Source organism: Quercus robur, chromosome 10 (assembly GCF_932294415.1).
Source record: "Quercus robur chromosome 10, dhQueRobu3.1, whole genome shotgun sequence".
NCBI classification, from domain to species: domain Eukaryota; kingdom Viridiplantae; phylum Streptophyta; class Magnoliopsida; order Fagales; family Fagaceae; genus Quercus; species Quercus robur.
In genome coordinates, this window is record NC_065543.1 from 53,551,692 (window position 1) to 53,566,348 (window position 14,657).

Genomic DNA, 14,657 nt, shown 5'->3' on the forward strand with positions numbered 1-14,657 from the left:
ACACTCGATTCCAACTTTACATATAAACACACTTTGAGCAAGTTTAAAACAAAGACTAAAAAGTTTTAATCATGGTTTGCCAACATTAAAAATTGAAGTTCTAATATATTTAAACCTAAAGTCTTAGAACCCAACAAACTCTCCCTTTGGCAATCCGTGACAAAACACAAACTTAAACAAAATGCTCAAAGTTTACAAAAAACAGCCCATTACAAAAATATTGCCCATCACAAAAAAATCCAACCTAACTACTATCTATCAGTTGCAAGTGTAGACAACAGCACGACTGAATCAACCTGTATATTTCCTGAAACACTCAACAAACGCATAAACGCATGTGGAAAATGCAAGTAAAACTTAAATAACTTCTTGATTTCACATAACACAAAATAAAGACATATAACATGAATAACCTCATAAATATAAATCAATAAGCAATGTGAAACAAGAAACATATACAATCAATGTATCACCCCCTATCATGAATAACTCAATCAAAACAAAGAATACATCATGAGCCAAAAATGTAAATACATGATGAAGCACCTAGATACAATCTAAGGCTCCACAACTACAAAAAATCTCCCCCTAACTACAAAAACTCCTTTACATATGTACTCCCCCTTTTTGTGACAAATTGCCAAAAGGCACTCACTCATCATCAAAAGGAGGGGGCGGAGGCAACCGTCTCAAATGCCCCAAATCTGCTCGCAAGACACAAAGCTCATCAAGCATGTCCACCAAAAGCTTACCATGAGCCGCCTGAACGGTCATGACAATCTCCAACATATGTCGAATGTTTGAATCATCCGAAGTAGAAGGTGGAGGAACAGTAATAGCAGCAACAGCAGCAAGATCAACAAACTCCTTAGCCATAGCATCACCTATAGAAGAGGGAGGCGGAGGTGCAACACTGGAAGACTCAACCCTAGGACGTTTAGAGCTAGCTCTCATCTGAGCAGCCCTCTGCCCAAGAAAGGTCGCACCTATAAAAGCGATAATATGAACATGCTTAGACGCCAGAAACTCATCTAAACCTAGATGTAACAAAATCCAGTGAATAAAAACGGGGAAGAAGAGAGCATCAGCAGTAGAACTACTCCTATGAACCTCAATCAAAGAGCGAATGAAAAGATGAGGAAAGCTCATAGAAGCATCAGAAACAAGGGCATACAAAAACACACATCTCTCCAAAGGAATGATGTGTAGTTGAGAGATGGGCCAGACGAAATGGCAAGAAATCTAGAAAACAAAAAAGATAATGAGTCTCGGTTAACTCGTGAAAGGTGACCCGAGGATCGAAACCCCACTAGATAGAAGTACCAGTAATAAATGACATAATGTCATTAAGGGGTGGAGACTCATTGTAAGGATAAACAGGATGTTAGACCAATGGCATCTCAAGAGCATCAGCCACTACTGAAGGGGTAATGGTGTACCCTACACCCCGTACCCAACTCCTCACTAGAGTGTTGGCATCATAGGAGTGGATAGAGAGGTTCGAATAGAATTCTCTAAGCAAGGTAGCTAGAGGAGGATGAGAAATGTCCAGCAGAGGAAGCCAACCCCTACGCTCAAAATTTCTCCTAATCTCACCAGCTAACTCATCTAACAAAACCTTTCTCTCAGCCCAAATGTTCCTACGAAGGCTAAGCTTCTCATACGCTTCCTGGTTTTTCTCACTCAGGAACCTCTCATGATCAAAGGTGGGGGAAGGAAAAGTGGAGGTCCTATTAGTTCTAGTCTTCCTAGGCATGATGCTAAAGATCAAAAGGATAGACACAAAAGAGACAAAGAGAGAAAGAAAAAAAAAACAGAAAAACCAAGGGCAAACTGCAAGTTAGCACAGAAAATATAGAAATAACAATTCTATATGATGCATGAACAGTATAAGCAAATGATGCATGCTCTAATGCAGTGAGAAGAAATTCAATGTAACTTTAAATTCACAAAATTGGCTTGAGCATAGAGTTTATATCAAAAACAATCCCAAATTTGAAAAGCCATTTTCAAAAATCCAACAAATTGACTAAATTGATCATTATACATGATAGATAACAGTTTATAATAACTAAATCAATCACTCAAACCAGCCAATTTCATTAATTAAAGCTTAATTGAACAAAAGCCCCAAATCGGGTACTTTCAAGCCCAGGAAAATTAAAAATTTCAATTCAACAAATTAATCAAATTAATTCAACAAAAACAGTTTTATAACATCCCACAATAAAAACCCATTAATCAATTGTGAGAAAAGGCTTCAATCATCAAAAATCCCAATTTCCCTTAGGTTCGACATTCTCCCTAAAATGCATGAAACATGAAAATAAATGAAAAATGAGGGGTATAAAGGTCTTACCGGCCTTAGATGACAAAAACCCTTGGAGAAATTTGGTCGAAAACCACAAAAATCTTGCTTTGACCCTTAGACCGATCAAATAGAGAGAGAAAGTGTTTTGAAAAAGGTTTGAATAGTGAAGAACACGTGAGAAACAAAGGTTTTAAAAAACTCTCTATACGATTTTCGATTAATCGAAAATTAGATTTGATCGATCGAAAACACCTTCGATTGATCCAATAGCAATCAAGCACCGATCGAAACACACAGAGCCAAACCAAAACTTTAATCACAATTTCGATCGGCCGAGAAACAAGTTTGATCAATCGAAATTCTGGAAAACCAATTTTTTTGAAAAACAAAGCAATTTTATGTAGAACCTCCTCAAAGCATAGTATTTTATGAATAAAATGCATGAGTATGAGATGAAATGCTTTTCAAAAACACTTGTTTTGAACCCAATTTTCCCAAAATTAAGATTTTCAAACAATTCTCCTTAAGTTCTCAAGCTTCAAACACATTTTGCATAAAATTCAAGGAATTTTCGAACTTGGTTGGCGAAAACAAAATCACACACAATAACATGTACAAAGTTTAGCAAAGAGTGACTTGTGTAGTGTGTACAACTAGTAAAAGCTTGAGATTCATGTGAGATGATATGTAAATAGAAATCAATCACAATTTCTACAAAATTCATTACATAAAGTTGAAAGAGACTATCACCTAAAGAGTTACATCATATAACTCCCACATCTCCTAGAAAACAAGCTTGCAATCATGTAAGTTTCTTGATTTGCCTCAAAATGTACACACCAATTTTTTTTTATTAGAAACTTATTAAAAATAGCCGGGATAATGTACACACCAATTTTATTTGATTGTGAAGATATTAAAGCCCAATAATGTACACACTAATTTTAGCATTTAAACCGAGGCTACACCTTATGTTCTTTTTGCGCATGTGCTACACTTTCTCGAGCACAAAATCTTACGATATGCATTAAGGTGTTCATGATTGGCTAGTAAACAGTGGTAAGATGGTTATTTATGCCTTTCTCAATAGGTTCAAGTCCGACAATCAAAAGCATGTGACTTCAAGATCAAGATCATCATGTAATCAAAAACTATAAACATCTTCCCACACAACATGCACTACAAGGCTTCAACTAGTAAAATGCAATAAATAAACTCATCCTAGCTAAACAAGGTACATAAACATGTTATGTAAAAATAAATTGGCCAACCTTGATTTCAAATCCAAGACAAACAATGCAAAACACATTTTGCTTCCCTTTTCCTTCCTTTTTTTTTGTTTTTGTTTTTTTTTTTTTTAAAGAAATAACAAAAACAACCTAGAATGAAATGCATGAATGTTATGCAATGCAAATCCTAGAAAAACAAAGAAAACAAGAACAACAAAAAAGAATGGTCACAAAGAGTAGAGCGATGAAGCACAAGGACCATGTCAGAAAGACTCAATTAAATTGAGCCTTTTGCATCCAAAAATTTTTAGATGCACCTCAAGCATTGGAGTTCTTATTCATATTAGAATGATTTTCCAACTCCAAGATTGGAATAAAGGTTTAAAACCTTTACCAATTCACCAATAAGTACCATAGGATCTTGTACTTGAGGCACAGGTACTTTTGGCTTATTTGCTCGCTTAGCAGCTTGTAACTTGAAACAGTTTGGAGGAATGTGCCCAGACATTCCACAAAAATGACAAACCCATGCAGGCTTATCATGCAACTTGCCCTTAGGAGGGTTAGGAGCCTAGGTTTAGACTCTTGAAGATTAACTCTAATCTTCCTAGGAGGTGTAACTTGTACAGATTTAACAGCCTCACTCATAGAGGGTTTGACAACCTCACTCACAGGGGGTTCAGAAGAAGAAGAAGGCACAAAGTTTGTGGAATGGGGTGTAAGCACAAAGATGCTTTCTACAAAACCTAAGCCAGTTTTGTTAGAGGGAGACTTTTGAACTCTCAGCATGTGATCAAGTTTGGAGCTTGCAGACCTATTAGTTTGTTCTTTAGCAACAAATAATTCAAGTTCCAAATTCTTAACTTTATCAAGCAAAAGTATGTTCTCAGTCTTCACATTATTCAACAATTCATTAGCATCAAACAGTTTCACAAGCAAATTTTTCTTTTCAAGTTCAAGAGATGCAATTTTCTTTAAGCCTAAATCAACACTCATAGCATCCTTTATAGCAACTTTGCAAAGTTTATTGTGGGCTTCTTGTAAATCTACATCCTTAGAGAGTTCCCCATCAAAAGGGTTCTCCTTAACAGCAACACTTTCATCGACTACAACAAAGCAGTGAAAGCAATAAAGTTTCCATCCTCATCACTACCAGACTCATTGTCAGAAACTTCATCATCACTAAGGGTTACAGCCATAGCCTTACCCTTACCCTTAGACCTCAAGAATGTTGAACATGCAGATTTCATATGACCATACCCTTGACATCCAAAACATTGTTGAGCCATAGTATTATTAGAAGGTTGACCTACTTTTTCTTTAGGTTTTCTAGTGTTATTAACCTTAATGGGATCATTTCTCCTAAAATTTCTAGGTTCAGTAGTGTTCTTACCTCTTGCATTTTTTTTATTGTTCCTAAGAAAATTTCTAAAGTTCTTGGCAAGATAAGCAATCTCTGTAATAGAAAGCTCATCATCAAATCCACTAGCATCAACATCATCAATAGACTTGAGAGCCATTGATTTGGATTTGCTGGTCTTAGGTAGGTCCAACTCATAGGACTGAAGAGATCCTACAAGCTCATCAATAGGGATGGAGTCCACATCCTTGCTTTCAGTGATGGCAGTCACTTTGGGTCTAAAATCCTCAATCAAAGATCTAAGAATCTTCCTAACAATCTTAGATTGATCATAGATTTCACCCAAATTATATGCAGAATTAACAATGTCATTAAGCTTAGCATAGAATTCATCAAAAGATTCATCATTAGATATCCTAATGCTTTTAAATTTAGTAATTAATTGCTGCAACTTATTGATTTTAACTGCCTTTGTGCCTTCATGCACAGTCTAGAGGATATTCCAAGCAGTATGAGTCATCTCAACATTAGAGATTCTCTTAAATTTCTCCATAGAAACTGCATTAAAAATAGTATTCATAGCTTTGCTATTAAAAGCGGCTGCTTCTTTCTGAGAAGTTTGCCACTCACTAACAGGAGTAGTGGGCTTCTCCATCTGTATTCAATGAAGTTCCAGACTCTCTCATCTATCGATTTCAGGAATGCTTTCATCCTTACTTTCCAATAAGCATAGTTATTCCCATCAAAGTGAGGTGGAATAACAAGAGAGTGTCCGTGTTCCATGACAACAGGGGTCAAGGACCAGCTCTTAGATCAAAGGATCTACAACAAGAAAGCAACCCACTCTAACACCACTTATTTGTTTTTAGACCCCTTAAAACATAACCAGATTAACCTAGTTAATTAGCCAAGTAATTACTTAGTCAAATTAATCAGATCTAGGTTAATACAAATATATCATATCATTGTAAAGTACGGAAAATAAAGAACACAACGATATGATAACCAAGGAAAACCAAACCGGTAAAAAACCTGGGGAGGATTTAACCTAACTATGCTTAAGGTAAAACTAAATCCACTATGAAAAAATTGAAGTTTACATAATAGCGACTTATACCACTAACATCATATTGCTACCTCGAGTAGGAAACTTACTACCACGACCACGTGACAACTCCGAGTCCACGAACTACTTCTTTCTTGGATTCCCAGCAAGTACAAGCACCCCCGCTTGTATATCTTTAAGCTCTTAAATCTGCAACTGAATTGATCACCAAGTTCCAAACATAATCTTGAATCTTGGAAACCCTAAGTATGTGTGAAGGCAACCACCTCTTAATCTCACAAAAGATTCACACACACAGCATAAGGAGCAACACTAAAATGTGGCTAGGGTTTGCCCTTTTATACTTAAGGCAAAACATAAAACCCTACACGTCAAACGGGCTTTAGGCTAAGTTGGAAAATTCTGCAGAAAAACAATCTGCACGAGCTTCGATCGATCGAGTCTAATTTTCAATTGATCGAGCCAAGCAGATTTACACAGTAAATCCTGCAGAACACTCGATTCCAACTTTACATATAAACACACTTTGAGCAAGTCTAAAACGAAGACTAAAACGTTTTGATCATGGTTTGCCAACATTATAAATTGAAGTTCTAATACATTTAAACCTAAAGTCTTAGAACCCAACATAACAACATGACAAAGATAAGACCATCCAATCCTCATATCTTCAATTTCTCTCTTGCCACTCTCAGTTCATCATAGCAAAGCTATGGATTTGTTACACAAGTTCTTGAACATTGCAGTGCCTCTCTTGATGCTCATTGCATTCCCTTTTTTTATGCCACCATTTCTTTTACTCAAGTTTCTGGCAAAGTAGTACACATTACTGGAGTATCTTCAGAAATTGGCAAGGTTTTTATCAATGTCACACCATCTAATCTTTGTAGACTTTTTACATGGGCTATTTATACTATATAATTTAAGTTCCTTGACAGTATCTTTTGATATGGAGTTTGTTATGATCATAATTTTTTATTTCAAGTGTTTAATTATTATTATTTTATTTATATCTGTTAGCATTGTCGTTGATATTGTGAGTGAGAGAGAAGAAAAAAAAAAGTGATTTGGCTTGACTGTTATATATATACACATATAATCCTTTGTTAAGTCTAGAATAAACTTAGATCGTAGAATTTGCATTACGTGTAGGATTACGATTATTTTTATTTCTTTATAAGTACATTAACCTACAATGACTTTTAATACTTAGGACCATTTTATCTTTAACAACATTCATGAGGATATGGTAAATGACATACTCCTTGATAAGGACATTGAGAGACAGATCTATAGGTGTGAAGAAATAAGGAAGAAAGAAGAATAATCTGGAAGGAAAAAGAGATAAGAAACATCTGTGAATGAGAAAAAAGGTGAACACAAAAAAGAAGAAGGTAAAGATAAACTAATGTGGATCGGACTAATAGTTTTTAGACCCCTTAAAACACAATTGATTTAACCTAGGTAATTAGCCAAGTTGTTACTTAGTCCAATTTAACAAATCTATGTTATCACAATAACAAAGATCATATCATGCAAAGCAGAGGAAAGATAAATAACACATGATATGATCACCCAGGAAACCAAACCGGTAAAAACCTGGGGAGAATTTGACCTAGCTATCCTCAAGGTAAACTTGAATCCACTATCTTGAAAGAATCGAAGTTCATACAATAAGACTTACAAGCCCCCACACTCGACTTCTTATTGCTACCAACCAGTAGAACTTACTGACACGACCACGTACAAGCTCCGAATCCACAGACTCCTTCTTTCTTGGATTCACCACCTGATACAAGCACACCCGCTTGTGTTTTCTTTAAGCTTCAATGGCAGCAACCGAGTTGATCATCAAGAGGTAGAAAATATCTTCTCCTTGAAAACCCTAAGTTTGTGTAAAGAAAAGCTCCTCTAGATCTCACAAGAGATTTACACAAACCGCAATATGAGCAACACTCAAACGTGGCTAGGGTTTTCCTTTTATACTTAGGACAAATTAGAAAACCCTAAAATGTTTTAAACAACTAGTGCTGAGTTGGAAATCTGCAGAAAAAAAACATTCTGCCCGAGATTCGATCGATCGAGCCTAAGCTTCGATCGATCGAGCCAGGCTAAAATGCATAATTCTTTCTGCATTAGCTTGATTCCAACTTTACATAAAATACACAACTTTGAGCAAGACTAAAACACTTCTGAACACATTGTTTTGATCATGGTTTGCCAACAATACACATTAGAGTTCTAAATACATAAATACCTAAGTCTTTAGAACCTAACACGGACAAAACAAGAGGAGAAAAAAAAAATAGGGAAAATTCTATCTTTGACATCAAAAAAAAAAAAAGGGAAAATCGTTTGGTCGTGGGTAATGGGCTGGGTTATGATATGAGTTTAAATTTATACAATAGTATTTGGTTGATTGGCCCAATTAATTACCTATACATACATACATACATACATACATACATACATACATATATATATATATATATATAATAAACAAGAGAATGTGTGTTTATATTTGTTTGTTTAATAAACAAGTCAAACTCAAACCTAAATTTAGACTTGACTATTAAACAAACCAAACTGAAACATAATAATGTGTTTGTGATCAAGTTCATAATAATGAGACGCTATATAACTATATATAATATTATTTTTATATGTGCTCTAAAAAAAATACTTATATAGAATTGAGATTGAATTGTATAAATTTATAAATTGGATGTAATATCAAATTATCATGTATAATTATTTATAGGAATATTTATAGTTTATTGATAATATAAACTATCTATTAGTAGTAAAAATTCATTTATTTTAGAGGATTAAAAAAATTTAGTTATGGTTTTCCATATATGGGAACATAATAATTCAATTAAGTAACTAATGAACAAAATCGAGCTTGTTTGACCAAAAAATAATAATAACAATCAAGTTTAAATATGTAATCTCGTTTGATGATCTCGTATTCATAATAAAATTAAATAAACATGCCTGAAGTTTTAATATTCAACTTGACTCAAGTCATTTAGGGCCCTAGGGATGCAGCACTTCCTCATTCCAAAATATAAATGCATGGTTGTAATCACAAAGCATACCATAAGCTTTAAAAAAAACATATAAATACCACAACATTTTCACATGAAATTTTTTTGTAAGTTTGTAGCATGTTGCTTACGAGTATGCTAGGAGAGGTGCTCATTTAGCCCTTGTTGACATAAGAGATGATCGTCTTCTAACGGTGGCAGATAATGCCCAAGAACTAGGATCCCTAAAGGTTATTGTGGTACGTGCAGATGTTTCCAAGGTTGAAGAATGTAAGAAGTTTATTTATGAAACAGTTCACCATTTTGGACGATGTAAATGTATGACATGTTTTCGTTTTTCAATGGCTTTTGTGGATATATTAATTTGGAATTAATATGTTGCAATTTTTGATTTGTGGTCTTTATGCAACAGTGGATCATTTGGTGAACAATGCTAATAAGTGGTAGATTTTTCATGGTTGCCTGCACCTAGGATGAGTTTCTACAATGTAAGCAATATGATATATGGTCCCAATAATTTTCTATTCCAGATGGATTCTTATACTTTGTCACCTCAGGCAAGCAGTGCAGCAATAGTAAGCTTCTTCGAGACATTGTGTGTTGAGGTTGGGACTGAGATCAAAATCACAGTTGTGACACTTGGTTTCATAGAGTCTGAAATGACCCAAGGCAAGCTCTTATTGAAGGAAGGCAAAATGGAAGTTGATCAAGACTTGAGAGATGTAAGTTATTGGCTTTATTAGTTATTCCCCTCTCACCATGTCACATAATTAGCATACCCTTCTTAGGTGACAGGATAAAGTTCTATCTATGTAGTTTTGTTTTTTTGATAATATTACACCACTTGATAACTTAACCTGGACTAGTATTTTTAAAATCTCAACATTATATACTTTTTATTGTTCATAACCTATTTGCCCAAATTTCATATTAATCGAAAGTTATTTATTATTCAATCAATAAACTTGTAGGCCAAGGACTTTACACAAGGAAGTACCCTAGCAAGAAGATATTGGATCTCTCGGGTGCCAAGAACATCATTAACCCATCTACAATCGACAACCCTGAGATTAAGACTAACGAAAATGAAGGTTGTTTTATGTTCTTTGAGGTTAAACACTTAAACCTAGTTATGTGATCTCTTTACTTATGTGTGTTTTATCATCTTTGTGCTAATAGGTTGTAACTTGTGTGTAGTACCACCACACCCCCCCCCCCCACCCCAACCTGTTTTGTTTTGTTTTTGTGTCTTCAAATTAAGGGATGGAAAAAACAAAGACACTCTTTGTATGGACTTTATATTATGTATATTATCTATGTGTCTAGGGTAGGCTCAACTATAAATGCAACTGATGCAATTGCCTAAGGCCCCCAAATAAAATAATCTCCCCACTTAAAAAAAAAAAAAAAAATTACACACACACACATATAATATATTTATCTATATATTTTAATTAAGATTTTTTTTTTGTTAATCCTTTTATTGGTCAATAGAATGCATCAAAAAGGTTCCATTGTATCACCATTTCAAATTTTATTTTTTAAATTGCACACTGCCACTACACACAGGGTTGATAGCTATGACAGGACATCACACTGGCACACAGGCACTGCACAAAGGTCATGGCCACACCACAGCTCACAGTTGGCCGACTAGCCCGCACACGCTAACCCACAGCCCACACTAAATTTCAATGTATACTCATAGCATAGGCACACACCCTCTTCTTTTAGACTTGTACTTTTTACTTTATCAATTATTATAAGTTATTACACCAATTAATAATTTGATGTATATCATATCAACTCATTTGTATTATAGTAATACTAATTTATTGAACTTAATTATGCAAATAGATGAAAACACTACAATTAATGTACTTAATTATTTAAAAAGGCTAGATTCTTTTCCAAATGCATATATTGCTTATAAAATATTACTAACAGTACATGTTATGGTTGCATCTGTAGAAAGAAGTTTTTTAAAAATAAAATTAATAAAATCTTATTTAAGGTTTATTATGTCACGAGAAAGATTAAGTGGATTAGCCATATTATCAATTGAAAAAGAAATGTTAGAGGAACTTAAATACAAAAACTTAATCAGTAATTTTGTATCTCAAAAAGAAAGAAAAATAGATTTTAAATAAAAAATTAAAAATTTTGATAAATATTATTTAATTAATATTTAAATATAAAAATAGACCCTGTTAAAATTCTCGCCTAAGGCCCCTTAAGTTGTTGAGCTAGCCCTATGTGTGTCTCATACATATACAAATGATCTCTATAAATATGTAAAAGAAAGAAATTAATTTGCAAAGGGTTATCGATTATGCAAAGAGTGTGTACAAACGAGATAATATGAATAGGGAGTACCAAAGAATTTTCCATGAATAAGTGCGCAAGTTGTTTTTGTTTATAGTAATAAATCACTACTATCATGTAATTAAACTCAATTAAAAATTTTACAGTAGCACTTAAAGAACTATTATATTTTTTTAACACTTATTAACCTCCATAAGTCACACACTCACCTCATTCAGCCCACACGTACACACACATATCTTGTCCCTCTCACACACACACACACACCAGCCCTTGTCTCTCTCCCCAATCAGTCACCTAAAGAACGATACTCAAATTGTCTTTTTCTTTTAGAACACTCATAACCATAAGTCACACACTCACCTAATTCATCCCCCCCCCACACACACGCTCATATCTTGTCCTCTCACACACGGACACACCTACCAGCCATTGTCTCTCTCTCCCCAATCAGCCACCTAAAGAACTATACTTAAAATGGTCTTTTTTTAATTATTCAGCTAGCCCACACTCATGTCTCTTATGTCCTGTCTTCTCACCAATCGGCACCGCCTTCAAATATCTGACTCATGGGCGGAATTACATATATGGCCCTCTAAAATTTTTTAAATTTCTCTATGCAATATATAATAAATATTTAATAATTTAGCCTACAAAATAAGGGCTAGCCCCCACTAATATATGAGTTAATTAATTTAATGGTACTCTTAAAAAAAGAATTTTCTAACTAGTAGTTATAGAGAAGGTATTTTATTTATCTTAAATTCATTTTTTTATTATAATATGTGTTCTTGTATCTGCTAAAATTTTGGATCATTCACATCTTTAAACATTTCATTGGTTCAATTGAAATTTTTTTTACTCACTTTGATAGATAATTAATTTGGTAATTTATATTAAAATGAACATTTTAAGGATTTCACAATGAAATTTTGTAGAAAAGAAGGAATTTTATTCTATGAATGATTGTCATAAAAAATAATTTTTGTATTTGTACATGAGTATAAGAGTTTGACTTGAGCCTCTTGCCTAATGAATTAGTACCACAACTCCCGCATTCCAAACAAAAAATTTTGACTCCACCACTGCCAGTTGTGATTAATTTGAAAAAAAAAAAAAAAAAAAAAAGAAAGATTATCCTTAGGACAAGCAAAATTGGAGGGCTTTCAAACTTTCAACTTTCAACTACCCCAATTGTCATTGATCATTGGGTTTTGTGTAGTGGAAGAATAACGAGAAAGCAATAATGGATGTTGATTCACAGCCAACTATCACCCTTCGTTCCACCCGAAATTCCCCCCATGTGCTTGTAGGAGTTGATTCTTTTTCTTCGTTTTTTTGCTGAATTGTAGGAGTTGATTCATGCGATGGGATTTGGAGTATCTATTTTTGTGGTTGCAATTTGTAAATCTTCTCAAGATGAGATTGCCGTACTATGGACAATGCTCCAAAATAACTAAAAGCCAGAGAATCTATTAGGAGTTGATTCAAATCTATATATAGGAGTTGATTCAAATCTATAACTAAAAGCCAGACTCAAAGTTTCAAATCTTATATAGGAGTTGATTCATGCCATGGGATTTGGAGTATCTATTTTTGTGGTTGCAATTTGCAAATCTTCTCAAGATGAGATTGTTACAATGCTCCAAAATAACTAAAAGCCAAAGAGGGGACATCATTGACTCAAAGTTTCAAATCTTATATATATAAATATTCACACTATAATATAGTGTGTGAAATATCTTGCTTATCAAAAAAATATATCAGATCTTCAATTCCTCTCTCTTCCTCTCTCTCTCTCTCTCTCTCAAAGTTATGGATTTGCTTCAAAAGTTATTGAACATTGTACTCTTTCCCATATCTTTAACTGCAATTCATTTCTTATTACCACCATTTCTTTTTCTCAAGTATCTTTTTTCATTAAAAAGAAATACATGCAGTGAGAATGTAGCTGACAAAATTGTACTCATCACTGGAGCATCTTCAAGAATTGGCAAGGCTTGTAACAAATTATCAATCTCACACCACTTAATCTTTGTAGATACTAACTGCTTTTTTCTATTATATATTGATATTGTATAATTCGGGTTCTTAGAAATGCTCATTTTTAAATGTTTTAATTTTAACATTTTATTTATATTCACAAGGCCCATTTGTTACTGTTGTTTAAACAACATTACACATATTTTCACACACTTTTCACTCACACGTATTTCCAAAGAATACAAACAACATTACTAGAATAACATTACCAAACAACTTTTTCACCCACCATAATCTCAAACAATAGTTAATTTTAAATGGTAGGCGGTGTGGGTTTTCGTGACTTGGCTCACTTTAATGACGCCCTTTTGGCGAAACAAGCACTGCGACTCTTGCATAATAAGGAAACTCTCTTCTACAAAGTCTTCAAGGCAAAGTTCTTCCCTAATCACTCTCTTCTAGAAGCTAAGGAATCAAGTTCGGGGTCCTACGCTTGGAAGAGTCTATTACAAGGTCAGGATGTTATCCTAGATGGTGCTTGCTGGAGGGTGGGGAATGGAAAATCAATAAAAATCTGGCAACACCATTGACTACCTCGAAATCGTCCGACTAAGGTACTCTCCCCAATGGTGGAAACAATGGAAGAAGCTACAGTGGATTACTTAATTGATGAGGGAACTAGAACGTGGAATGCTGCGATGGTGGATGGGATTTTTGCACCACAAGAAGCTGAAGAAATAAAAAATATTATGTTGGCTAGAAAAGATACAGAAGACACTCTGTATTGGCCGTGGGAGCATGATGGGAGGTATAGGTGCAAAACGGGGTATTGGTTCTTGAAGGAAGATGAAGTTGGTTTTCAGGTGGCAAAGCATCAAGACCATGAGAAAGGGCTTTGGAAGAAGATTTGGGCTCTTGAATGCCGAAATAAAGTTAGAAATCTAATTTGGAGAGCCTTCCGTAATTCACTCCCTTCAAAGTGCAACCTATGGCATCGAAAAATCATTACAGACCAGATTTGTGATCGATGAAAGAAAGATAATGAAGACGTTGTGCATGCAGTTTGGAGCTACAAAGAGCTGGACGGAGTATGGGGTTTGAATAATATATGGAGTTTTTGGAACCAACAGAGCTTCTCCAGTTTCAGCGAGCTCTTGGCCTAGGTGTTCAAACATCAAAGAAGCCCGGTCCTGTTTGCCTTCACCATCTGGTCCATTTGGCACTAAAGAAACCAAGTGAGAATCCAACAAGCCCATCGCCCTCTAAGCCAACTTTCTCAATGGGCTCATGATAGTTACGCGGAATACAAAGCCCTAAAACCTGCGCCAATGCC